This window comes from Myxocyprinus asiaticus, chromosome 49 (assembly GCF_019703515.2).
Source record: "Myxocyprinus asiaticus isolate MX2 ecotype Aquarium Trade chromosome 49, UBuf_Myxa_2, whole genome shotgun sequence".
Taxonomy (NCBI): domain Eukaryota; kingdom Metazoa; phylum Chordata; class Actinopteri; order Cypriniformes; family Catostomidae; genus Myxocyprinus; species Myxocyprinus asiaticus.
This window is the reverse complement of record NC_059392.1, coordinates 26,772,037-26,798,038: the sequence shown is the minus strand read 5'-3', so window position 1 is coordinate 26,798,038 and position 26,002 is coordinate 26,772,037. Positions and strand designations below refer to the sequence as shown.

Genomic DNA, 26,002 nt, shown 5'->3' with positions numbered 1-26,002 from the left:
TTCAAAAGCACCATCACCAGTGCCTCTCCAACCACAGCAAGTCCTGACCCCAAGGAATCTGACAGAGGAAACGCCCTCAATCCTGGCTATCTGAAGGTGCTGCCTAGTCCAGTGATGGAGTGGTGGGGGGCTCAGTCCAGCACTTGCGCTATTATAAAAGGTGCAAGTCCAAGAAATCCATGCTGATATGTCAGGCTATTGACATTATTGGAGTTAGTGCCCAGGCTGACAGACAGTTGGTAATCTGATCGGCTAAGTGGATGGCCAAAGAAGGACTCCAGAGCCAGCTCCAACTGGTATGCCTTCCAGGAAGCTGTGTAGCCTCCGCTACCACGGTGCCTATTAGAGTTCCTTCAGTGTCTGCACCATGTAGGTGACAACCTCCTTTGACACTGTGCAGAGACTCTGGCCACCTGGGGAATCTTTAAAGAGGAGGAGGACTGCCTTGGTGCTTATGAGATCAAGTATAGCCTTCTTATTAAAGAACTGGGAGGCCTTGAACTTTCCAGGCACACCACTTTCCCTTGTAAAGGCTGCCACCTGCTCAATACGGCACCCAACCCGGAAAACCAACTTCAGACACAGGTCCTCCATTTGGCTAAAATAAGGGATGCAGTTACCATTTCCAAAACAATAGAAACATTTTCTAATGCAGAAAAAAAAAAAAAAAGGAAACCAAAACCTGGGAAATGAGGGAAACAAATACTGGTCAATGAAAACTAATTGGGCAAAGAAATTAAGGAAACCAAAAACTGGGCAACAAGGTAAACAAACAAACAAAACTGGGCAAGGAAAAACAAAAAAGGGGTTAAAAGGAAACAAACAAACAGGCCAAGGAAACCAAAAACTGGGCGAGTGAAACAAATAGGTCAACAAAATAAGGGAGAAAATAAACTGGGCAACAAGGGAAACAAACTGGGAAACAAAACCACTGGACAAGGGAAACTTGGCAACAAAAACTGGGCAACTAGGTGAGAAATCTGGACATTGAGAAACTAGGGAAACAAAAAACTGGATTGTGATGTATCTTACCTGTAGATGGCACCCTGGCACCTTGTATAAAGCTGTAACCTGCCAAACAACATCTGTTGTGTGCTTAAGATTTTCTAGACATTGTAGCCTAAAAGGCTAAACAAATAAGGAAATACCACATGGTGTTACAAGAAAAGACAATTCATCAGTTCAAGCCTCCTAATGGATTAAGTTTAAGGAAACATTGCAGATAATTGACGTACTTTGGATTCAAAGGTTTGAGCTATTTCTTCTAGCTAGTGGAATCGCCGAGAAGTCTGTAAAGGTAAAATGTGCTACATTTCTTCACGTTGCTGTGGATGAAGCACTCAAAGTATAATACTATGGATTTTGATGAGGATGAAAATTTAAATACCCTGAAAGAAAAAAAAAGTTCAAATAATATTGTGAACCAGGAAGAATTTAACATATTCAAGACACATTCTTCACTACAGTACAGGGACCAACTGAAACAATTATTGCTTGTGACAATTAAAAAAATATATAGCCCAAGAATGAGAGTTCACATTTAACAGGTTCATTGTCTGTGGTGTAAATGATGATCAAATTTGAGCCAGACTCTTAAAAGAACCTGACCTTAATTTAGGTAAAGCTGTGAACATTTGCCGTGCCAGTGAAGCCACAAAAAAAAAAAAAAAAAAAAAAAAGAATTAAAAATAAATATTATACGATAAACAAAATCATCAAGATGTAGCTATGAAAGTGTGGTCAAGGGAAAGATTATGTACCAGATATGGGTACAGGCATGAACTTCATGTCCAGCCTATGGTTTTAAAAAAAAAAAAAAAAATTCCAGTACAAATGCAGTTATTTTTTTTTTTTTTATAAACTCCCATTTTTATTTTGGTTAAAAATAACTTGACTGTTTAGTTTTTGTCTTCGAAATATCAGGATAATAACCTTGACGCACACAAAGTTTGGTGTCTTAAAAAACAAAAATGTTTGTCCATCACATCCCATGGATGCAACAAACTGGTGTCAGTTTGATATACAGACAAATGCTGTTAATCTGGTGTCAACCAATTTTCATATCGCAAAGGTTATCAAGTCTCTCCTTAATGTATTAACTGTGCAATTTTTAGACCAAACAAATTGAGGTTAACCAATGTGTGAGCCTAATCTCTAATCTGTTAAAGGAATATTCCAGGTTCCGTACAATTAAGGCTAAAATCGACCGCATGTGTTGCATGTTATTACCACAAAACTAATTTTGACTAGTCTCTCCTTTTCTAGAGAGAAAAAAAAAAAAAAAAAAACAGAAATCAAGGTTACAGTGAGGCACTTATAAATGGAAACACTTGCAATAAGACAGTTTACTTCTTACAGCATAAATGTCACAATGTCAGGACGACCCTATGGCTAACTGATAGTGAGGTGGCATAGGCCAGATTAAGTATTTACCCAAGATTAGATTGATAATGTTTAAGATAGCCATTTCTGGTAAAATTAGTACACTTGCAAGTCTTATATCTAACAGTAAAATCAAAATAGCTCATTGCTAAAATCACAAATTTAAAACCGGTTCCAGTAAAATCAAGAATAAACAATAACTCGCAGTGAAAGCAAATAAAATTAACTTGGATAAATTAATTTTAAAAAAAATAAGCTTGCAGTGAAATGACTTGGAGCACGCAGGTAAATAATGACTTGAAATCGAGAGCAGTCAAGTCATGAACTAAAACAGCTTGCAGCCAAATCATTAATTGGAATGCAGGAGCTTACTAAAATAAAATGGAAAAAGAGCTCCATGTGAAATCATGAAGAAAAAAAACTAAATTTCACTGCAAGCTCATGTTCCAGTTCATGATTTTACAGCAAGCTTGTGTACCAATTCACAATCATTAGTACACAAATTAGTACACAAGAGCTTGTTGCAAAATCATTAAGAATCAGAACCCTACCTGCTGCAAAATTATGAATTAAACCACTACAAGAGCTCACAGTGAAATCAAGATCTTGCTGAAAAATCATGAATTAAAACAAGCGTGTGCAGTGAAAGTTACAAAGCTTAGTTTAGCAGCAACACTGTGGCAAGTTCTAATTAAGAATTGGAATTCAAATGCTTGCTTCTAAATAAAAAAAAAATTTTAAAAAAAGTTTTTGAAGGATAAAATTGAATTAGTAAAACTGAATGGAAGGCATACTTTTATATTTTAAACTTAGGTCAAATATAAATAAACCTTTCTTTCAACACTGAGCACAATACTCACAGAATAAGTTGTAGTCAGACAATGAAGCAACTTAATTGAACCACCATGAGGAACCACAGAGAAAACTGATGCAAGAAGAGCAAAAATAGATGGCATGCTTTGTTGAAAACAGCAGTTTGATAAAGCAAATGAGCATTAGTTAACATTGGAAATTAAAAGCCATCATTTCAATACTTATATAATTTGCAAGTTAAATTGACAAAATCATTTTTCCCATTTTAATTGCATTTGAACCAAAATGTCTGCCACTTATTGACACAGCAATGACCCTTTGAGTGTGAACCCTCACCAGTTCAAAAAAAATGCAAGATTTATGGGTTTATTTTAGGTATTTGGAGGTCATATTAACTCTGGCAAAATGACAGTGAAGTGTGATTAATGTTTCAATGGAGTCTATTAATTATTTGAATACAGTAAAACATCATTAAGATCCACATTATGGGATATTGTGGTTACTGCAGTAATTAAGTGAGCCACAAGATGATGCCAGAGGGCTGTCTATGGAGGTAAATGCTGCAAAACAAGCTCATGTACAGTATGTTGAGATTTATACTCACAGCCCCAGTGAAAACTTAATTGGAAATATAACACACCATATACCACAAAATAACACAAGTATTCGGACCCTTAAACAATTCTCACATTTCGCTGAAGCGGTCTATATTTAACTTTTTGTTGTGCGAGACACATTCTGAAAACATTTAATCCTAAAATCACCTTAACATTGTTGAAATTCTAACCACCTAAAATATGCAGTTTGCAAAAATATTCAACCCCTCTGCTCTGAAAGCTCAATTTTTACACAGCTGGGGAAAAAAAATGATCTTATGGCATTACAATCACACAACAATTTGCCTCACCTTGAGACATTAAGCTAACAAGCATTTTTTTGTTCCTGTGAAAATAAAAGCACCTCTCATATAATGATCATTTGTCACCGCTGTCCTTCAGGTCTGCAACCTGACCAAGGAGCATTATACAGCAGGAGCAGAGAGGGAGTAATTAAACTGCATCAATTTGAAAAAGTGTACAAGTAATATCAAAAAGGGTTTGAACATCCCAGTTAGCATAGTTAGATCAGTTATCCAAGAGTGAAGCTACGATCACAACACACAGACACAGCTGAAAGAAAAAGTAGTCCCCAAAACTCAAGATCATGCTTATATTTGTAAAAGACGAGAAGAGACCATCCGTCTCTTTTTAGAGTCTGGAGAAAATGTGCAACAGAGCTCTGCATCAAACTGGCCTCTCAACCAGCCATACTGTCACATACGGACACAAAATGTTTTATTTACGCCAATGTATTTTTAATGTATGACATTGTGGCACATATGTAGCATGTGACACGTGGCTAACAATCCAAGCATAAATCGCTTTCTGATCTGGTCCAAGGCATTAGAAGGCCACGTTCGCTCTTGAGCCGGCGTTGCAGCGAGACAAGGGAAATAACCACAGAAGACTGGGTTATAGCTGAAAAGGAAAAATAATTTTCTTTTGTATTTCTGTGTAATATTTTTGTTGGAGAGGGGAACAAAAACAAAATGACAGTTTAAAAAAAAAAAAAATATTTCACAAAAGAACCTTAAACAACCGTGTTTCTTTTCCACATAAATGATATAACTGCTTAACATTCAAAACTCAAATTACAGTTATATGACTCAACCTTCCTGTTCCCTTTTTTCAGAACAATTTCAATAAAAGTTGGGGAAAACCAAAACAAAAATAAACACTAGTTTGGACAATACATTTTGGGTAAAATATCCAATGACACCCAAATCAGAGTTCTTTTTCAGCTAAATGTCTTTGATGGTAATGACTCAATTAAATAAACAAGAGTTTAGCTCAGTTCAGTGTCTTTCATACATCTGTTACAGTGTTCAGTTTAAAGAATACAGATACGCAAACTCCAAGATGCAAAAAAAAAAAACAAAAAAAAAAAACAAAAAAGTTCTTGCCCACAGTTGTGATATTATCCAGGGAAAGGATAAAATGAACATGTGTGGTCCTACCACTTCGATGAACCAGGAAATGTTGTCCAAGCTCAGGAAAAACCAGGTTGGCTCGCCAGTTTCTACCAATGTTGAGCACTGCTTGTTGATGTCAGAAACAGTTTTACTCAGAACTCCGGGAGACTCTTCATTCAATATCAAAGGGATATATAAAAAATATATATATTAAAAAAAAAAAAACCCCAACCTTGCAAAGACAAGGCAGAAAAATCACAAATAAATTACAATTAATTCCCATTTAACAACGTTAACATTTCAAATGATCTTTCAACACAAATGTTTTAAATGCATAAATACACATTTCCAAACACTAAAACACTTATTTCCTTGTGTTAACACATTTCCTTAACAGAAATATAACTATATTAACAAAGAACATCGTCTTGGAATGATGTATGTGCACTCGATTAGCTATAGCTCGTAGCACATGAGCCCGCATGGTTAGCAAAACTCTACGTGAGCTACGTTGCACTCATTACCCTCATAAATTTAGCAAAAATACATACTTTTAAACAGCAATCAACATTCAATGTATCACTTTACTCATATTTCCTAACATATTTCACAAATTTATACATCACAGTAATCAATTAAAAACACAACTTCACAAAAGACTGAAAAGTTATAAAAACCATAACTAAATATGGTAGCTTATGAGCTCACTTACCAAGAATAAAATGACAACAATTTGAAATAATCTCTGATGAATCAAGGAAAATCTGTTTTATGCAGTTTCCGTGAGATGAATCAGCTCATTTTCTCGTTCAATCTTTGGAGTTAATACAAACGCGATTAGAACTATTTAAACAACTTTTTCCTGTTAACGATGTCTTAAACTATGAATCTCAATTATTAATCTAGTATTTCTCACTTTCTCAACTTTAGAACTGCTACTAACATGCATCACTACTCCAGTGGCCATTTCACTTCATTACATGACGAGAGACTGTTCACCTCTATTTAGTACTAGAGATGACACAACCCACTAAGGGCGGAGCTATTCCTAATTGTTCAATTTAATTTCTTTTCTAGTTTGTGACATTTACTAAATTTCTTCAGCAATATTTGATTACTAAAACATTGAAATAATATAATAAAATATACTATATGTGCATTAAAATAATTATTTTTTCTCTTTCTTTTACAGGTTTAATATGGGCTTTAGTAACCTTGGTTACACCCTCCCCTCTGAAATATATGCACGTCTCGTTGCATCTACACGTGAACTACAGGGGCAACAACCGACTCTTCTAAAGAACTAAATGCTTTGCTTAGACCCTGCAACAAGGACTGAATCACTAAGGTTAGTGGATTTCCTAACTGGGGATATTCAAACTTTTTAGGGGGGCGTCTCTCTCTCTCTTTGAGCGTCTGGGGGCAACACTGTCTTCAGCTTCAGTGCCCCTGTCTTCATTTAGGGTGTTTTCAATGCGAATCATTTCATTTGAGATCGTTTTCTTCTTCAGTCTGCGACTCAGAATTGATTGGGGTCGTCTCAGCCATTTGAGTGGGGAATTCATTCAAGGACTCGGGGGATTGTTCTGGTCTTTGCTTCAGAGACATCTGGTGCAGTACAATGTGATTCAGGCTCATCCAATTTTTCTTCCACAGGTTTCCATTCAGGTAAGTATTCCCTTGCAGGTTCTTCTTCAGGATTATCCCCTACAGGTTCCAGAGCCGGTAAGTTCTCTCCAGTAGGATCAAGGACAGGCAAGTCAATTGCGCCTTCTCGAACATAAGGTGAGTGGTCTGTAATAATTTGAGTTTCAGAGCCCAAAGTCCTTCCAGGTACATAACAGAGAATTTGCTCATCTTCAGACACTGAGCATTCAGTAACAGGCTCAGACTCCTGTATCCCTTCATTATTAGAAGCAGCTCTGGTTCTAGGCCTTCTGACTACTCTCCGCTTTGGTTGTTCTTCACATTTGCTCGGTTGCAAAAACCCACAGGGCAGCAACAAATCTCGGTGCAATGTCCGGAGAGGACCACCTTTCCCCTCTGGTTGGACACTATATACTGGCAGATCACGAACTTTTCTGACAACCACATGAACATCTTGTTCCCACTTGTCTGCCAGCTTTTGCTTTCCTCTCAATCGCACGTTCCTTACAAGAACTCTGTCACCCTCTTCCAAAGTTGAAGCAACCACACGCTCATCAAATCTCCTTTTATTACGTTCTGCTACCTTCTCAGCGTTTTTAGTAGCCACCTCATAACTCTCACGCAACCGATTCTTTAGATCCCACACGTATTGAGAGTGGGACTTGATGGGAGTGTCTACTGGCGATCAGAAAGCCAGAATCAACGGGCAGGCAGGGTTGTCGCCCAAACATGAGTTCATAAGGAGTGTACCCTGTGGTGTCATTGCGGGTGCAGTTGTAGGCGTGCACTGAGACTTCTTTTCATTTTCCAGTGTCCCCAGCATCTGGAGGAGTGTACGATTAAATCATTCCACTGGATTGCCCCTCGGGTGGTATGGGGTAGTCCTCACCTTGTGAATTCCTGTGACTTTACACAACTCCCTTATTGTGTGTGACTCAAATTCTGCCCCTTGGTCACTATGTAGTTTCTCCAGAAACCCATAGTGCACCAAGAAATTGTCCCACAGGCTCTTACCAAACCGCCCAAACCGTTGCTATCGCAACGGCATACTTTGTAAAGTGGTCCGTGATAACCAGTATGTTTTTGATGTTGCTTTGGTCTGGCTCCACGGACAGAAAATCTATGCATACCAACTCTAAAGGCCTGCTAGTATAGATGTTTACTAAAGGAGCTGCTCTTTCCGGAGGTGTTTTTCTATGGACACAGCGCTCACAAGTTTTGACCCTTTCTTCCACTGCCTGTGACATTTTCGGCCAGAAGAACCTTGACCTGACGAGATCCAGGGTCCTGTCGATACCTAAATGACCCATATCATCATGAAGGCTCCTTAACACCATGTCTCTCAATGTGGTGGGCAGTGCCAAATGATAGGGAGAGGCTCCACGTTCCTGCCTCCTCCTGTAGAGCACTCCACTTCTCAGCTCGAGTCGGTTCTAGTTTTTAGACCACAAACTCATGGTAGGTGGCTGGTCTCTCAGGTTACAAGGTTTCACGCCTTTCTCCAAACCTTCAATAACAATCCTTATTTCTGGATCTTTTCTCTGCAGTTCTGACAAGGAAGCTTCTGAGAGTTGAGGAAGATCTGGAAGACCATGTTTATCTTGATGTCAGAACTCATTTGGCAGAGCGTCCTCATGGTGAGTAAGGGATTCAACCAAGGTAAGTGAGGAGTGAGAGGGACTAGGATTTTCAGATGACCTCACCACCTGATGCTTTTCACAGAACACCTTTAATTGTGTCTGCCGTGACAGATGACTCAGCTCCTGGCCCCATGAGATGGTGTAGTATGAACCGTTTAATCCTTTCCCTCTCCTTTTGTGAGACCAGGTCATCTAGAGGCTCACCATGCGGTCGTCGGGAAAGCCTGTCAGCATCTTGATTTTGGCTACCTGCTCTGTACTGCAGCTTAAAAGTTGACAAGCTGGACAGCCAGCGGTAACTAGTGGCATCAAGCTTTGCTGAAGTTAGGATATATGTCAAGGGATTACTATCCGTTATGATGGTAAATTCTGCACCATAGGAGGTAGTCGCTAAATTTGGAGGTGACTGCCCATTTAAGCGCCAAAAACTCTAATTTGTGGGCGGGGTATTTACTTTCACCCTTGGTCAATCCTCTGCTGGCAAAGGCTATGACTCGCATCTGCCCCAAGCCCGGTGGTACTGGCATCGGTGTGAAGCACATAAGGAAGCTCGGGGTTAGCGAAGCCCAAAACAGGTGCAGATGTAAGCTTGCCAATTATAGAGTCAAAGGCACTCTGACAGTCTGGAGTCCATCGATCACCAAACTCTTCTTTGGGGTTGAAGTACCCCCCCATCCTTCCATTTCTTATTACTGCTTTTCCGGAGTGGAGGATATCCTGCTGTAAGGTCGGTGAGAGGTTTAATGATCTTTGAGTAGTCACGCACAAATCTCCGATAGTATCCGTCAAAACCTAAAAAGGACCTCAACTGCTTTAGGTTTGTCGGCCTTGGCCAAGTCTTTAAGGCCTCAACCTTTGCCGATCAGTCTCTACCTCGTCTTGTGAGACTATATGACCCAGATACCTCACTGACGTTTGGAAGAACCGACATTTCTCAGGCGACAATTTCAGCCCATACTCCTTCAGTCGGTTGAGAACTTGCAGCAACCGGGATTCATGCTCTTCTAGAGTCTTTGAAAAAACTATGAGGTCATTGATGAAAACCAGTACCTGTTTTCCGTTCAAATCTCCCACGCACCGTTCCATTAATCTTTGGAATGTGCTCTGTGTATTAGTAATCCCCTGCAGCATTCTGTTGAATTCCCAGAATACAAGTGGGCAGACAAATGCTGTTTTACACTTATCGGCTTTTTCCCATCTCAATTTGGTAGAATCCAGATTTCAAATCGAGCACAGAGAACCACTTGGAGCTGGTCAGTGTTGAAAAGACCTCCTCTAGGATTGGTAAGGCACATGCATCCTTAAATGTTTGTGAATTGAGCTTTCGAAAGTCAATGCACAGCCGAACTGTACCGTCCTTCTTGCGGACTACAACTATGGATGATGCGAAAGGAGACTCAGACTCACGGATGACACCGGCATCTAGTAGTTCTTGGAGGTACTTTCTCACAGCGTCAATGTCTTGGGGATGGATGGGTTGGGCTCTAGGTTTGAACGGTGTTTTGTCACTCAACTTTATCTGATGTTTTACTTTCTCAGTGTGGCCGTAGTCAAGGTCATGCAGGGAGAAGACCTCCGGCATGGAGTTCAACAATTTCGAAATCTTCTCTTTCCAACTTGTAGGCAAAGGGGAGTCACCAAATTCAAAAGGTAAGGTTAGCACAGGTAAGTGTTTCTTCCTCAGCTTTGACATCCAAACTCTGATGCTGCTGGTCGATGACCCTCTGAACTGCATGAATCTCTGCCAGCATAGCTTTAGGGGGGATTTTTATGTCGGTTTGCGTTCCATTTCTTTGCAAAACTGACAATCTGGAGGGACGTTTACAGGGTAAGGTGTGCAAACAGTTTGCAATCAGCAGGCCACTTAGTAAAGGGACCGAAGGAGGCCCAAGAGTCACCCACTTCTCTGTGTGGGGGCCATGTAGGTGGACAAAGCCGTCCAAGACCACTGTGCTTCCTGCAGGCACAACTTCAGGGGAGTTTCCATTCAACTTCACATAACCCAGAGTCTCACTACTGGCTTGTCTCCACCTAGCTTCCAAAACTTTAAGTACTGCTTGGTAACCACGGAAGCTTGACTGAAAGTTAGCCGCATTTTCTTTAGCACACTTGCTGTAAAGCACATCTAAAGAATTGTTCCCAACTAGAATTTGGGAAAGACTTGTTAAATCTGGCACCACAAGGGCCCGTGACTTGGGGTAGGCATTATGGGGCTGTCATCCCAAGATGCTTCCTCATCCGTTCCTCTTTAGAGGCATGTTTGTCTTCTTGGGTTCGAATAAGCACTGCTAATTCGGCAAAAGTGGGTGGTTGGATTTCTCTTTTTTCAAGCTGAAGGTCAGCAATGAGACAATTGTCCCAACACCCTCTGCAGAACTGTTTCAAAAGGTAACAATCACGTTCACTTTCTGCTATGCCACCTCGCCTGATTGCTGCATTCAGAATGACTTGTAAGCGGTGCAGATAGTCTGATGGTTTCTCACTCTGATTCTGTAGAGTGCCCATGAGTTTGGCCAACAACTTGTCTCCGTCCTCGACAGAACCATATACGGACTCTAACAGCTCAAGATACACAGCAGGTAGGGCGCACATGTTTGACAATGTCGGCAGCTGGAGGTAAGAGACTGTCAAGGATTTTTCGTGTTCTGTGCAAGTCAGAGATGGAAGGATCATTTAACAAGAAGTCTACACTTGCACGCCAGGTGTCGAAATCTGGTTTGTTGGGGGGACGAGGAGACCTCCCTGAGAAAACCTTCAGACAGACTGAGGTTTGCTGGGACAGGGTAGCTTCGCTTGTTTTCACTGTGTTCAACCACCATTCTCTGGATACTGGGTGGGTCCAAAATATTTGTGGGGAAAGCAGGGCAGGTTGTCACAGTAATATCATCAGTGGTGGCTTCTGGAGAAAGGGGAGACACAAATGTAGTTTTATACTTGGTTGGGTTTTTAGGTTCTGAGCTTTGAGTTTGTTACTTTTAAATGAGTCAGGTTGGAAGTCTGGGAGCTACTTATTGGTGGTGGGATGATGGCCTCTGCACTCTGGGAGTCACTGCTAAAGCCATGGCAGCCCATATGTTGAGATTCTGCTGGATCTTGATTTGCAGAATGGGTTTCTCTGAGTTTCTCCAATTCCTCTTGAAGCACACTTTGGAAAGGCCTTCCACTCTCTTTGGCAATGGCCTTCAATTCCTCAAGATACCTTTCAGTGGCAGCGCAGCTAGCAGTTTGAGTGCAGACAGCAGCTAAGGCATGCACTCGGAAGGTAACACCTGGGTCGGAGAGACTCCCCAAAGTTAAGGGTAAGAAAGGGCACAAATTTTGGATTGCTGAGTTATGGTTATATTCTATGATGACACTTCTGTGAAACTCTGAAGCTGGGTCATCAATGATAATATTACGGCTAATTGAACCATATCTCTGGTACATTTCCAGCTCATGGTCTACTTCCGTTAACGTAAGGCCTCCGACTAGGAGCACATTTGCTACGTTAACGTTTTCCCACTTCACAATTTCCACTGTAACGGTTGAAAATTTCAAACCTCCTCATTTTACTAATTTCCCTTCTCGGTTTCTTTAACAGTTACCCTCGCTGCAAGAACTGGCTCGCCAACTCTTGTAGCACGTGACACACGTGGCTTACAATCTAAGCATAAACCACTTTCTAATGCCTTGGACCAGATCAGAAGACCACGTTCGCTCTTGAGCCAGCGTTGCAGCGAGACAAGGGAAATAACCACAGAAGACTGGGTTATAGCTGAAAAGATAAGTAATTTTCTTTTGTATTTCTGTGTATTATTTAAGAGGGAATGTTGGAGAGGGAAAAAAAATATATATATTTTTTTTTTAAATATTTCACAAAAGAACCTTAAACAACCGTGTTTCTTTTCCACATAAATGATATAACTGGTTAACATTCAAAACTCAAATTACAGTTATATGACTCAACCTTCCTGTTCCCTTTTTTCAGAACAATTTCAATAAAAGATGGGGAAAACAAAACAAACACTAGTTTGGACAATACATTTTGGGTAAAATATCCAATGACACCCAAATCAGAGTTCTTTTTCAGCTAAATGTCTTTGATGGTAATGACTCAATTAAATAAACAAGAGTTTAGCTCAGTTCAGTGTCTTTCATACATCTGTTACAGTGTTCAGTTTAAAGAATACAGATATGCAAACTCCAAGATGCAAAAAAAAAAAACAAAAAAAAAAAAAAAAGTTCTTGCCCACAGTTGTGATATTATCCAGGGAAAGGATAAAATGAACATGTGTGGTCCTACCACTTCGATGAACCAGGAAATGTTGTCCAAGCTCAGGAAAAACCAGGTTGGCTCGCCAGTTTCTACCAATGTTGAGCACTGCTTGTTGATGGCAGAAACAGTTTTACTCAGAACTCCGGGAGACTCTTCATTCAATATCAAAGGGATATATAAAAAATATATATATTAAAAAAAAAAAAACCCCAACCTTGCAAAGACAAGGCAGAAAAATCACAAATAAATTACAATTAATTCCCATTTAACAACGTTAACATTTCAAATGATCTTTCAACACAAATGTTTTAAATGCATAAATACACATTTCCAAACACTAAAACACTTATTTCCTTGTGTTAACACATTTCCTTAACAGAAATATAACTATATTAACAAAGAACATCGTCTTGGAATGATGTATGTGCACTCGATTAGCTATAGCTCGTAGCACATGAGCCCGCATGGTTAGCAAAACTCTACGTGAGCTACGTTGCACTCATTACCCTCATAAATTTAGCAAAAATACATACTTTTAAACAGCAATCAACATTCAATGTATCACTTTACTCATATTTCCTAACATATTTCACAAATTTATACATCACAGTAATCAATTAAAAACACAACTTCACAAAAGACTGAAAAGTTATAAAAACCATAACTAAATATGGTAGCTTATGAGCTCACTTACCAAGAATAAAATGACAACAATTTGAAATAATCTCTGATGAATCAAGGAAAATCTGTTTTATGCAGTTTCCGTGAGATGAATCAGCTCATTTTCTCGTTCAATCTTTGGAGTTAATACAAACGCGATTAGAACTATTTAAACAACTTTTTCCTGTTAACGATGTCTTAAACTATGAATCTCAATTATTAATCTAGTATTTCTCACTTTCTCAACTTTAGAACTGCTACTAACATGCATCACTACTCCAGTGGCCATTTCATTTCATTACATGACGAGAGACTGTTCACCTCTATTTAGTACTAGAGATGACACAACCCACTAAGGGTGGAGCTATTCCTAATTGTTCAATTTAATTTCTTTTCTAGTTTGTGACATTTACTAAATTTCTTCAGCAATATTTGATTACTAAAACATTGAAATAATATAATAAAATATACTATATGTGCATTAAAATAATTATTTTTTCTCTTTCTTTTACAGGTTTAATATGGGCTTTAGTAACCTTGGTTACACCATGACAAAAAGCTCAACTGCTGGAAATTGTACAGCTGTAATATAAAACTCCACAACAGCGGTTCATCAGCACTTTTGCTGAATGCTACAAACAAACATTCTTAAATCAAATCGGATTAAAAAGATTCTCGATTTGTTCAAAAATCGGACATATGGTAACCGAGATACATATAGACATTCTACACACAGTCTACACATTATACTAAATATACTGTACATACACTTCAATTATTTTCACGGTATGCGGTCACAAAAGTATTGAAAGACATGTAAAGGCAAAATATTTTCTCTTCAGTGTTCTGTAGTGAAAATAGACAACAGAAAAGAACCCAGTAGAAATGTTCCAAATATCTACTCAAGAACAGAGATTTTTCAGACATGTATACACCGCTGGTGTTGCTACAATAGAGGAAACACGGACATTTTTTTATTTATTTTTTTAAAATCTTTTTGTAAAATGCAAACTTCCCACTAAACCACTGTAAACTCGACTTCGGTGCACACTCGTCACTTAATAAAGAGAAGCAATTTAAAATAACTAAAAAAGAGATAAATAGAACTTAGTTTAATTTAGAAAAGAAATGATCAAACAGTATTTTCTTTCTTTCCATCCATCCATCCATCCATCCATCCATCCATCCATCCATCCATCCATCCATCCATCCATCCATCCATCCATCCATCCATCCATCCATCCATCCATCCATCCATCGCTTCAACCTCTTAAACTGCACATTCACATTTTCCCACCCAAACAGTGTGCAGGTGTGACTCTTATAAAAGAAGCTGCCACAGAGCAGGGCTGTGATTGGCCGAGCTGACAGGAGCAATGAAGTCATGACCAATCATAAAAGCTGAAACTAATTGATGATTATCCAACACAGAAGATGCTTGACCAAACAAAACGGATGTTTTACCATTTTAACCTGAACGCACTGACATCACACAACAGTTTCATGGCTCAGTGGTAATTTAAAGTGCACATGATGATCCTGGAAAAAAGCTATTTATGCTTTTATTTTTATCGACTTAATACAAAATGTTAAACCCGTGCTGTCATCCATTCAGTGTCAGATGTGGGAAATTCCGACTTGATATTTGCGATCACCTACCATAAAGGCATTCCACTGTCCGATGCTTGACAGATGCCGCTTCAACCCCTGAGAGCACATCTCCCAGATGTCTATTGGATGTGTGCTTTCATCTGGAAGACGTATTTTTTACATTGTTTGCTCAACTGCAATAATAAGACACATGTCAGTAAGTATGTCTCAGATGTCTTTGACACGATTATGATTTAGAATGTTTGTATTAGTTTTGTCACGCTACCAAAATTTAGGTAGTCGGTACCGATACCAGTGAAATTTCACGGTTCTCGATACCAATTTCTATAACACAGCAAAAATATGCTAATATTATAATGTGCTATTGAACACACCATTTAGTTATTTTTAAATATTAAATTATTTTAAAAATTATTATTTTCCAGAACTCCATGTTTTAAAGTTAATTTCATCATCAAAATGGTGTCTATTCAATTAATCCTTAAAATATTTAACAAGTGAAAATAAAACTTTTCAACATGTCACTGCATTTTGTTTCCCAAACTTTTATTCAACGGCAGTCTTGCTTGTGATATATTGCTTTATTATTATTATTACTATTATTATTACAGTAAATATTACATTTTACTATACAATTGTAATATAGTTCTGTCCCAATTTCTTCCATTTTATGCATCTAGCTTTTATTTTGAACCGTGCTTTTATTTTGACGAGTGTTTTTTGCCGGAAGCTTCACTTGCCAATGGTGTGACCATTGAAGACTTTTAAGTCATGTCTGAAATCTGTTTACACTGCCCTTTGAGTCTGACAAATGAAATGTAGAACACAGTTTTGGAGTGTTTGTATTTTAGATTACTGGTATTTGTGTATGTGGTCATTTTGAAATGTGATGTTTTCATTTTTATTACTGTGAAGCACTTTGGTCAACTCTGTAGTTTTAAATGCTAATTAAATAAAGTTGAGTTGAAATTAAAGAGCAAATGCTGTGATTTAATTATATAAATATATATTTTACATGTGCTGAGTGGTTCACAGTGGATTAGTGATCAGCTCTGTCATCTCGTACAGCATGAATGATTCTCGATGTCTGTGGACTTTCCAGTGTATGAGCGGTCTACTGTACACATTCATTTAAAGCTCATGCAGCTCATACAGACTAAGATTGTAGCATTTCGCTGTTTAATAATCACACTAGAACATATTATGATTTTAATCTGATTAATTATGCATTTCAATGTGAAAGGAGTAACAGAGCATGCGTTCCAAATTTTTCTGGCTATTTTCGTCTTCCGTGTTTGAAATGTACATAGAGTCAGCGTCACAAGACGTGACGTACATGGTTAAGCTTACATTGAATTTCAGTGCATCTAACTCACGGGTGTTCTCGACATTATTTATGAGAGGGCGTGACCTCTTGACAAGCAAGCGGCGAAGGTTTGTCAGTGTGCCGTTGCCATGCACGTGACCAGCGCTTCAAACTCAGTGTCTCAGTTGAGAGAGCTGATAGTACCCCTGTAAGTAACGTCTGTCAAGATATGCAGTAAGGTAGACTGTCTCTGACTGGGACTCGTTTGAGACGCGGTTTACATTGATCGTCCCAGACAGAAACGCTATCGATTCATCCATCCTTAAAGGGATAGTTCACCCAAAAATGAAAATTCTCATCCCAGTTGTGTATGACTTTCTTTCTTCTGCAGAACACAAATAAAGGTTTTTAGAAGAATTTCTTAGCTCTTTTGATCCATACAATGCCAGTGAATGGGTGCCAACATTTTGAAGTTTCAAAAAGCACATAAAGGCAGCGTAAAAGTAATCCATACGACTACAGTGGTTTAATCCATGTCTTCAGAAGTGATAAGTGTGAGTGAGAAACAGATCAATATTTAAGTCCTTTTTTACTATAGATTCTCCTCCTTGCTCAGTCAATCTCCAATTTAACTTTCACATTCTCCTGTTTTTGGAGATTCACATTCTTCATTCATATCACCCCCTGCTGGGCAGGGAGGATAATTTATGATAAAAAAGTACTTAAATATTGATCATTTTCTCACCCACACCTATCATATCAATTCTGATGATGTGGATTTAACCACTGGAGTCTTATGGATTACTTTTATGCTGCCTTTATGTGCTTTTTATTTGTCAAAAATGTTGCACCCATTCACTTCTAAAAATCTTAATTTGTGTTCTGCAGAAGAAAGTCATACTCATCTGGGATGACATGAGGGTGGGTAAATGATGAGAGAATCATAATTTATGGTGTTAACCGATCTAAGCACTAATATTTGTAAATCAACATCTTAGAATAAGTCTCAAAAGTTATTAAAGTGTAAATTTTTTGTGTGTGCATATTTTCAATACAGAGTACACAGCTGGGCATTTACTGTATTTGCACATTAAATTACTGATATAAAATGACCAGTGTGATTCTGTGTACTGTATTGTGAGCTTATGAAACAGTGTACTCTTCACACTTTTTGTTTGTGCATTCCGTTATGAACAATTGTGAGAATCTTTGGTGCTGTTAACTGCATTATTGAAATAAAGCTGAGTGACTGGATCACACAGTTGTTCGGTTCACTCCCCCTTCTCCCCTCACTCCATTGCTGATCACACCCACTTTCAGTGCATCTTTTAAAAATGTGGTGAGAGCTCAACTGTGCTGAAACTGAGGGGTGTCGCGACCCTTTAAGAACCATTACATACATGTGCTTTTGTAGTGTTTCAAGATTTATTTTTACAAATGTAATCAGAATATATTCAAACTTTCTCTTAATGCCTGAGAATGCAACAGTCTAGTATGAACATAATGCAATTCACAAAAGCTAAATTTATTTAGACTTTATTTTTGATGATGACCCTTGTGAATTTCTGTCAAGATTACGGTTATTTTTAATGGGCACTATCTGTCATGCAGGAATAATTGTGACTCATCAGGAATAATTGTGAGGAACTGGAAATAATGCCAATACAATTTGACCCATGTCGGTTCCCAGGACAATGAAAACCGGGAACAAATTCGTGAAACGGGACATAGGTGGAGCATGCATAAGGCTGGGGAAGGGTTAGTCTCCCCCTGGCCACTGGCATGTGTATATTAATACAAAAAAGACAATTCTGATTACTGCTCAGGGATGACTTTGCTCGTAACTGCTGGTCTAGGATCTGTTTCCCAACCACAAGTCCAAACCTTATTGCTAGTGAGAAGGAAAACAGCTGAATCTAGATCAGTGGCTGCAGCCAAATTAATCTTACATCGCTTGAGGGGCTGCGGCCTATCGTTAGGGTTAGTGCATGTGCCAAGATAATGTCCTCATTTCTGAAATATTACAAATAATAAAATATTACATTAAGTAGTGTAATTCTTGGATTACAATTTCTTTATTAGATTATAGTAGCAAACGAACTTGGTGAAAACGATTTTCTTTTGTCGTGGATGTTTTCTGCTTTATTGTCTACGACAGACAAACACTTTTGGACATTGGTTCAGCAATTACACACCATAAACTGGACTTCAAATTCCTCAATGCCGACCCGCTGTTTACAAACACACCAGCCCGGCCACGGAAACGCAGGAGGAAATGGGGAAACAGAGCCGGCATTCTTATCAGAGTAAGATGCCACGCAAATCGACCCCCGCTACCCAGTATTCTACTGGCAGATGTTCAGTCTCTGGATAACAAGCTCTGTGAGCTGAAAGCGCGGATCTCTTTCCAAAGAGAGACGAGGGACTGCTGCATTATCTGCCTTACAGAAACTTGGATGTCTGTGGAGATTCCAGACTCAGCCATTGAACCCGTGGGGTTCTCCGTGCACCGAGCGGACAGAGTGAAAGACCTCTCAGGTAAAAGCAGAGGTGGTGGTGTATGTTTTATGATCAACAAATCCTGGTGTGATCAGAGGAACGTACATTCTAACAAGTCTTTCTGCTGTCCTGATCTGGAATTTCTCATGCTTCTGTGTCAACCATTCTGGCTATCGAGGGAATTCACAGCGGTCATTATCACTGCTGTGTACATCCCGCCACAAGCCGACACAGACCGGGCACTCAAGGAACTGTATGGGATTATAAGTGAGCAGGAAACTGCGCACCCTGAGGCCGCGTTCATTGTGACCGGGGACTTTAACAAAGCCAGTTTCAAATCAGTCGCACCAAAATACCACCAGCACATTAGTTTCAAAACACGAGGGGACTGGGTTTTGGACCATTGCTACTCTCCCTTCCGGGATGGCTACAAATCCCTCCCCCGCCCACCATTTGGCAAATCGGACCACTCTTCCATTCTGCCCGCTTACAGGCAGAAACTGAAACAGGAAGCACCCACCCTCAGAACGATCCAGTGCTGTTCAGACCAATTAGACTCTACGCTACAAGACAGTTTTGATCACATGGACTGGGAGATGTTCCAGTCCACCTCTGATGACGACATCGAGCTTTACGCTGATAGGGTAACGTGTTTCATCAGAAAGTGCGTAGAGGACGTCGTTTCGACCAAAACAATACAGATCTATCTGAACCAGAAGCCATGGATTAATAGCGATGTTCGCGCAGCACTTAATGTGCGGACCTCCGCTTTTAATTCCGGGAACACGGAGTATAAACAAGCCAGTTATGCCCTCTGAAAAACTATCAGAACAGCAAAACGTCAGTACAGGAACAAGATTGAAGGACAGTTTAACACCACCAACTCTAGAAGCATGTGGCAGGGAATTAATATCATCACGGACTTTAAAGGGAATAAAAACTCCACCATGAACACCGCTGCCTCTCTCTCGGATGAGCTAAATACTTTTTATGCTCGTTTTGAGGGAAATAACACCGCCCTTGCGGAGAGAGCTCTCACGGCCGAAGATACAGAGGTTAGTTCACTCTCCGTCTCTGTAGTGGATGTAACCCGATCCTTCCGACGGGTGAATATCCGCAAAGCCGCGGGTCCAGACGGCATTCCGAGCCACGTCATCAGAGCGTGCGCAAACCAACTGGCTGGTGTTTTTATGGACATTTTCAACCTTTCACTCTCTTTGTCTGTAGTCCCCACATGCTTCAAAACATCCACCATTGTGCCTGTTCCAAAGCAATCCAAAATCACTTGCTTAAATGACTGGCGTCCTGTTGCTCTGACCCCCATCATCAGCAAATGCTTTGAGAGACTAATCAGAGATTACATCTGCTCTGTGCTGCCTCTCTCACTAGACCCATTGCAGTTTGCTTACCGTAACAACCACTCCACTGATGATGCCATTGCATCTACAATACACACTGCTCTCTCCCACCTGGAAAAAAAAGAACACTTATGTGAGAATGCTGTTTGTAGACTACAGCTCAGCATTCAACACCATAGTGTCCTCCAAGCTTGATGAGAAACTCCGGGCTCTGGGCTTAAACAGCTCGCTGTGCAGCTGGATCCTGGACTTCCTGTCAAGCAGATGCCAGGTGGTTAGAATAGGCAGCAACATCTCCTTATCACTGACCCTCAACACTGGAGCCCCACAGGGCTGTGTTCTCAGCCCACTCTTGTATTCTCTGTACACACATGACTGTGTGGCAACACACAGCTCCAATGCCATCATTAAGTTTGCTGATGACATGACGGTGGTAGGTCTGATCACTGCCAATGATGAAACAGCCTACAGAGAGGAGGTGCACACTCTGATACACTGGTGTCAGGAGCACAACCTCTCCCTCAACGTCAGTAAGAGAAGGGGCTTGTGGTGGACTTCAGGAGAAGAGATAGAGAACACAGTCCCATCACCATCAATGGAGCACCAGTGGAGAGAGTCAGCAGCTTCAAGTTCCTGGGTGTCCACATCACTGAGGAACTCACATGGTCCATCCACACTGAAGCCGTTGTGAAGAAGGCTCATCAGCGCCTCTTCTTCCTGAGACAGCTGATGAAGTTTGGAATGAACCGCCACATCCTCACACGGTTCTACACCATCACTGTTTAGAGCATCCTGACTGGCTGCATCTCCGCCTGGTACGGCAATAGCACTGCCCTCAACCGCAAAGCACTGCAAAGGGTGGTGCGAACTGCCAGACACATCATCGGAGGTGAGCTTCCCTCCCTCCAGGACATATATACCAGGCGGTGTGTGAAAAAAGCTTGGAGGATCATCAGAGACTCCAGCCACCCGAGCCATGGGCTGTTCTCACTGCTACCATCAGGCAGGCGGTATCGCAGCATTAGGACCCACAACAGCCGACTTCATGATAGCTTCTTCCCCCAAGCAATCAGACTTTGAACTCTTGATCTCCCACGATCAAAATACATCAGCACTGCACTTTATTACTCTTACTCTTATATCTCACACCGGACTGTCATAAATTATATTATTATTATATTAAATTCTCTCTTAACAACTTTTTATCAACTGACAGCCTGAATGTCAACACAGTACAATACAACCTACTGTACATTCTATATATACTATATATACTTTTTTATTGTATAATGTGTATTCTATATTGTGTGTATTGTATACTGTACAGTGTATGTTATTATTTGTATATTGTGTTGTGTGTAATTATGTGTATATTAGACTTTAATTGTGTTGTGTTAATCTGATGTTTATTGTAAATTGGTATATGTCTCATCACTGTCACGACTGCTATGTTGCTCGGAACTGCACCCAGGACTTTCACACACTATTGCACTTGTGTATATGGTTGTGTGACAATAAAAGTGATTTGATTTGATTTATTCATCCAAGTTTGTAACATACTTTTTTATTCTAGCCCACATCAATTCATTTTTACTTCAATAAGCATACCAATCAAAGTCGAAACAACCCAGCAATGATATGACTTAGGTGAAAATAATTTCATCATACATATTCCTTGAGCTTGTAAAGACTCTCTCATCACTAAATTTTTTTATAAACTTCAAAAACCTTTCAAGACATCGCTTTATGACAAATTGGTGTGGGAACACTTAAATAAAGCTAATTATGCAGGTCCAAGTGGTTCATTTCAATTTCATTTTACTGTGGTAAGAAAGACAGAGCTTATTACTTATTATTCAAGTTTGCAGTAATGCCTATTTAACAAAAAAAAAATCCAATCATGTGGCAGCAGTGCAGTGCATAAAATCATGCAGATACGGGTCAGGAGCGGATACGGGTCACATCAACCATCAGAATGGGGAAAAATGTGATCTCAGTGATTTCGAATGGGCTGGTTTGAGTATTTCGGTAACTGCTGATCTCCTGGGATTTTCACAAATAACAGTCTCTAGAGGGTAAAGAGAATGGTGTGAAAAACAAAAAACATCCAGTGAGCGGCAGTTCTGTGGACGAAAAAGCCTTGTTGATGAGATAGGTCAACGGAAAATGGCCAGACTGGTTCAAGTTGACAGAAAGGCTACGTTAACTCAGATAACCGCTCTGTACAATTGTAGTGGGCAGAATAGCATCTCAGAATGCACAACATGTCGAACCTTGAGGCAGATGGACTACAGCAGCAGAAGACCACATTGGGTTCCACTTCTGTCAGCCAAGAACAGAAAACTGAGGCTGCAGTGGGCACAGGCTCACCAAAACTGGAAATTTGAAGACTGGAAAAGCGTAGCCTGGTCTGATGAATCTCAATTTCTGCTGAGGTACACAGATGGTAGGGTTAGAATTTGGCGCAAACAGCATGAATCCATGGACCCAACCTGCCTCGTGTCAACAGTCTAGGCTGGTGGCGGTGGTGTAATGGTGTGGGGCATGTTTTCTTGGCACACTTTGGGCCTGTTAATACCAATCATTCATCGCTTGAATGCCACAGCCTATTTGAGTGTTGTTGCTGACCATGTGCATCCCTTCATGGCCACAATTTACCCATCTTCTAATGGCTATTTCCAGCATGATAATGCACCATGCCACAAAGAGCTGAGGCTGTTTAGAGAGCAAAGGGAGGCCCTACCCAGACCTATTAGTACCACTATACCAGTATACCCATTAGTACAGTGTTCCTAATAAAGTGCTCAATGAGTGTATATTTTAGATAAAGATATGTTGTGTAAGATTTTGTTTCCTGTTCTGAATTTTCAGAAAGCTGTGAGAATGAGTTCTAAAACATACAGTATGTTTTAATATTAAAAGTATATGTCTCTTATACGTCAAATGGAATGTTTTATCATGTCCTTGTGTCATGAACCCTTTTATGTGCCTTTTATGTAAAGACTTATCTGTTTAACCAGCCATACACCGAACTTCTAGAAGTCAAAATTTAGTTATGCTGCATTAGTGTACTGCAGAAAGCAGTAAAATAACACTTGTTTTCAATATTTATTTTATTTAAAAATGCAATACCACCACAAAACTGGCACCCAGCAAAACCACTATTTTGTAGCTACTATAAGAACATTATTTTTAAAGGAATGAATGTTTGAAAGAGAAAATGTAAGTAAAAAACAAAACAAATAAACCACATAGCATCCATGCCGGTCTCTTCAACTTTAAAGCCCTTGCAATTTGCTGTAAAAAAAAAAAAAAGAAAAAAGGAAAATAAATATTAAACATGGATGAGCTTTCATTTAGAAAAGGCACAATGTTAATCAAGAGGGCTTTGATGGCAAAAGACTGATACCTGTCCTCAACTGGTCTGTTGGAGGGATAGTACACTTTAAAGGTAAATCCACTTCTTGGAAAAGAGCCCTGCAAGAGTAAGACAACATTAGATTTCATGTCTGGCACATACTGAATGATCGGCTGTGCTGTCAGTGCAGTCAGGACAAATACGTATCATGCACACTTCGCTTATATTCAACTTCATATTCACATGAATGAAAACATAGACGTGGAGGGGAGTACCGGGTTGATGCACAGACAGTCTGTGTTGCTGATGTTGAATGGATCATATTTGTCAGCAAAGACGATGACATCAGGCACAGGATACACTCTTAAGGCGTAGTCATACGCCCAGTACACAGGACACACATGGAGCGGCAGTGGCATCAGGTCACCTTGTGACAAGATTGTCTTTACAAACTGTTGAACAAATGCATAATTACTAGAGCTGTCAAAATAACGTTAACACGTGATTAATTAAAAAATGTAACTCATTAATTTTTCTTAATCGCGATTAACCCATTTACAGATTTGACATTTCATTCAGCTCTGTTCTGAACAGTGGTTGGAATAGGGCAAAACCTATCCAGCAACTTTGTTCACCGTGTATAGATGCAGCTCATCGCTGCTCTCAGGTGCACCTTCGTGACACAAGGAAGTAATGTCCGACTTGAAACTGTGGCCATATAATCTCCATCTCACTGGACGTGTTGAGATTACTCTGTGTTCAACCGAACACTCTAACGGATCCGAAGGAGACCTCTGAGCAATCTGCATCTTCATCCATTTGCCTGCAGAAGTGAAGAGATTAAAGATTTCTCTTCCATCTTCAATCAAGTCGACATTTCTGATTTCTCCGCCAGCCCGCCGAGAATCAGCAGCCGTACCGCCCGCCGACAGAGCGAGGAAATAGCCTCCCGTCATCACCCAAGCCTTGAGGAACCGAGTCTGAGTTAAAGGATGGATGAACACACATTCTGCATCCTCATGTGATTTAAGTAAGAGGTTTACGTCTGGGCAGAGATAGAATATTATAGTGTGTTATTCTTGTGTTTCAAGGTTTTTGCTTGTACAGTTTACAGACCGCCATGTCCGCTCATTATTAATACTCAAGGTATTAATTATCACGAATTTGATTTGCTGTATTGTGGTCCAACCAAATTGGATTGTTGTGTTTTTTCGCCATCGCGGGTGAGACCAGCAAACTGAGTTTATCCATTAAAGAATCAAAGAACGAGGGACTGTTTACGAGCCGTCCACCGCGTCTCTGAGTGATAAACTAACAGCTGCTTTCTCTCCCACGATCGCGAAATCGGCTTTGGGGCCGTCACTTTATTCTCTCTCTCTCTCTCATACTAACCACACACACACACACACACGCGACCCCTCACAAACATTCTGGCACACATTTTTGACTCGTAGAAAGCTTCGTGCTAAAGCTCAACTTTGTCCCTAAGCTATCGTACAAGCGAATACACGCGGTAACTGGTAGACGCCATTGACTGGTTTCACTCCGCCCATATTCGCGGCCATATTCCCTGGCCGGAAGTCTCGCGTGACATACTCTCCACGAGAGTCACGTCCGCCATTTTGTGCGCGTCCCTCCTTACACACACACACACACACTCGCTCTCTCTCACACACACACCCTCATGTGTTATAGGATTATTTTGATTTCCATATCTAATCATATCACTGTTTAGTTTGTAGTTGTAAGTCGGAAGTTTATTGACTGCATTGAATTAATTATTGTAAGGGGGTTCAGTGGAAAGGAGGAGGCGAGAACCGGCTTGACAACTTAAATAATAATTTAATAAACAACTTAAAAACACACAACCATAAACACACAGTACAGCTATCTGCAATTCTCTCTCTCTCGAACTGTCATCCCCGACCGCCTTTATCCCTCGCGCGCCCCATCAGGCTGATTGGGGACCGGGTGTGTCTCATTCCAGCCCGGCCCCGCCCTCCTCGGCTCTACAATTATTAATTGATATTACTGCATAAATAAACTTTGTTTATATTACAAAGAGAAGTGTTTTGGTTTGTTTTGCATACGCCTGTGTCATGCTGACGGGATGTCAGTGCTCGGATTCAAGCCTTCATTCATTGTTTTTTTCCCGAAAATCGATATTCTTCAGATGTCGATTTTCCTAAGAAAACAATCTAATATTGAGACTGTTATACAATTTGGTTATTAGTCCCTGATTCCAGGGTGATGCCCCGTCAATGTTAATCCTTATTAATATTCTGTTGATTTTTGATAATTGATAATTGTCTTTGATGATTGTTGAATTTGAATGATCAATAAGCTAGTGTTAATTTTAATTAATGTTTCATCGATGTTAACAATTAATGATTATCTTTGATAATTGTTGATTTAAAGGATTAGAAAAGCTAACATTGATTCTCATCAATGTTCTATTGATT

At 39.9% G+C, this 26,002-nt stretch overlaps 1 long non-coding RNA gene across 1 annotated transcript; it reads right to left on the bottom strand.

The window, feature by feature from the left end:
* Nucleotides 1-10,799: 10,799 nt before the first annotated feature.
* On the bottom strand, nucleotides 10,800-13,694 carry LOC127438486 (uncharacterized). The gene is made up of 2 exons (XR_007896746.1): nucleotides 13,443-13,694; nucleotides 10,800-12,900 (listed from the first exon to the last, which is right to left on the bottom strand). It is a non-coding gene; the product is annotated as an uncharacterized LOC127438486 (long non-coding RNA).
* Nucleotides 13,695-26,002: the final 12,308 nt, after the last annotated feature.